Source organism: Kryptolebias marmoratus, linkage group LG17 (assembly GCF_001649575.2).
Source record: "Kryptolebias marmoratus isolate JLee-2015 linkage group LG17, ASM164957v2, whole genome shotgun sequence".
In the NCBI taxonomy this organism is placed as follows: domain Eukaryota; kingdom Metazoa; phylum Chordata; class Actinopteri; order Cyprinodontiformes; family Rivulidae; genus Kryptolebias; species Kryptolebias marmoratus.
Window position 1 is genome coordinate 11,919,012 of NC_051446.1, and position 2,924 is coordinate 11,921,935.

A 2,924-nucleotide genomic window follows, 5' to 3' on the forward strand; every position below is an offset into this window, starting at 1 on the left:
AAAAAAAAAAAAAAAAACGAGCCGGGGCAGCGCTGGACGCCTGCCACTCGTACAGCGTCAGTGTTCACGCCAAGGAGCTGAGCTAAAAAACAAGTCTGGTCCAACCTCCTCGATCCGACCTGCTGCTTTGCCTTATATTCAGCAAGAAAACTCCCTGGAGGACCAGAAACTCCAGCTTCCATGGCCACAAAAAAAAAGAGCTTTGGACTGTCCTGTGAAGGTGGATGAGTTCATGTCCCAGAGGTTTTTTTGTTGCCGTCTGGCACACCCTTCCCCAAACTCAAAGACACCCATTTAAATAAGCCGTGGGGAAGTTTTAAACCGCTCCTAATATCTTTACACTTTAAGTCCAAGCAGCCAGACCTTCTTATAAGCTCTTAAAGTGGTCCTGATCAACAGTTCTCCAAGCTGTTCTGAAGGTCTTTCAGAGGTTTTTTCTTTGGGCCTTGGCTACCTTTAAGCTCATTTTCTGTGCAGTCCTTGAACCTGACCGCGACAGAGTTGTGAAGCGTGTGCTCGAAAAACAAGTGGCGGACAAACAAAGAAGAAAAAAAACTGTCTCCATCAGATGGACAGTGGCTGAATGTCACATCTTTAAGAAATAGGAAAGAATTCAGCAACGACCTGACAAAGGACCCGAGAGATCCATTATCCTTCAGGGATCATCTACCCACATGTCATGTTTTTAACAAATAGCTCTTTGGTATCTTGGGTATTTGTCATAGATCCAGCTAACAAAATGAGAACAAACAAAGATAAAAATGGGCATGTTTGTTGTGTCAACACAGCAGTGGTTCATTTCTTAAGTTTAGGTGTCTTTTAATGCCCGTCTGATTCATAAATCCGTCTTATCTGTCTTCACAAAGAAGCAAAAAGTATTCCTCGAAAAATGGACAGATACTGGACTGAAAATAAACAAAATAATCACACAAAGTCCAAAGCAAATCCTCATAAAACACCCTTTTAAACTAGGAAAAAAATTTTTTTTTTTTTTGAAGTACTGCTTCAAACAAAAAGAAAACAAAAGAACTCAGTTTCTGGTGGATCCATTAGACAGGACATATGAAAACGAGACGTTCAGAATTGATCATATAGCAGCCTTTTTTTGTGTGCATAACAAATTAAGCCGTTTTTGTCCGTTTCACTTTATCCTGGTCCTGCTGTCATCAAACCTTGATCGGCTGCTGACATTGTTAATTATTGAGAAGCAACTGTAAATGATAAAAAAAAAATAATAATGAAGAAGTAAAATAGCTTTTTGAGACTTAGCAGCCGAGCTAAGAACGTTCTTGCTTAGTATCGCCTGTAAGTCACTGGGCTGCGACTGTTAGATGCAGAAAGTCGTGATAAAATGCACAAATTTTATTTTGAAATTGCACTGAATTTGTTCTTATGACCCATTTCCGTACCCATGTAACTGCTAATAAATTGTGACACTTTCTTGACATTCCTGTAAATGATGTGCAAATTCTTTTCTTGCAATTTATTCACAAAGTATCTTAAATATGTCTCAGTTTGATCCCAATTTATTCACCTTTTTTGTGTCTCCAATCACTCACAAACTGGTTCCATAGGTTGTCAGATTCTTCCAAAGTTCTCACATTTCTCTCACTTTCTGACTCACCAAAACTACATTGAGAAAGGTTCGAGACGAGTTCCAGATGCCCCCGAAGAAACTCTGTGACTTTGTCAGGAGTAAATCTGTGGCGTCAGTTTTTCAGACAAGCTTAGAGCGAGGCTGTGCGAGGAAAATGAGGACGCTCGCTGATGTTTTGAGACGTTTTGGAAACAACTTCGTTCATTATTTGCCGCCAACAGTTTCAGCCCAGTGAGATGCAGGCTTATGTTGTAAACGTGGACATTCTCAACACCTTCAGCACATTTTACGAGCCTTATTAAATTAAGCCTTTTAGTGATAGGTCTCTCACAAATTCATCATGAGAATTTTACAAAGAAACACACAAAAGGGGCCTGAATCTAAAAGTTGTTCTTCAAAGTGCTTCATTTATCTGTCTGCTGTCTTCCAAAGAAATTCATTAATGCTTACACAGAGGTGTATTCTTCCATCCACGATCCTGATCTCTTTAACACACACATACACACACGCAGCCCTTCCATTTGTCACTTCGTTTCTGTGTGGGGCTTTTATTTGATTAGCTGCAATTTGCTTTGTGAAGCGGCGGAGCATTTGGCTCGGCGGGGGAGCCGTACACAGCAAACACACACACTTTGACGGTCACATGTGACGGCTCTTAGACAGACAGGATGGATGCACACGAGTACATTCTGGATGCCACATCACCCCAATCTTGTCTACTTCCTTTTAAATGTGCGCCGAGGCGTAGACGAGATTTGATGACAGAAATTTGGCTTTCTTTTTCCGCCGCACCGTCGCATGATTCACGCTCTTTGTCTAAACGCGATGAACAAAAAACTGTTTCTTCGTTTCTGACCCTCCTGTGGCCTTACCATGATCTCACCTCGGTGTGGTGAAGAAATAGCTGCCAATTACATAACGATGACTGTGGTGTGACACCCTATCACCTGAGCCGTGGCTCCACCAACCATCAGTCCCTCAATAATGGATGCAGGGTCGATGTTGGCGAGGCCGCGCGCCTCGGAGAGAGGCGTGCGAAAGAGACTCGGGCTGTCATTGTGTCAGCGTCAGGCTCCAAGCACCTTTTTTCTTCGCTTCGGTCATCAATAACGAGAAGACGGATCACAAGGAGGTCAACGTGTCGCGTTTCACTCTGTCGCCACAAGCGGCTGCAGCAATCTTTGATGAAGCGTTAGCAGGTGCGCGAATGCACTCAGAGTATGCATTCAAGCTTCAGCCAGCTGTTTGTGTGGAATTCCCACACATAATGTCTGCCTGCGAGATGGAAATCTGCAAAAGGGGGAAGATTTTAGGAGCAGATACTTTG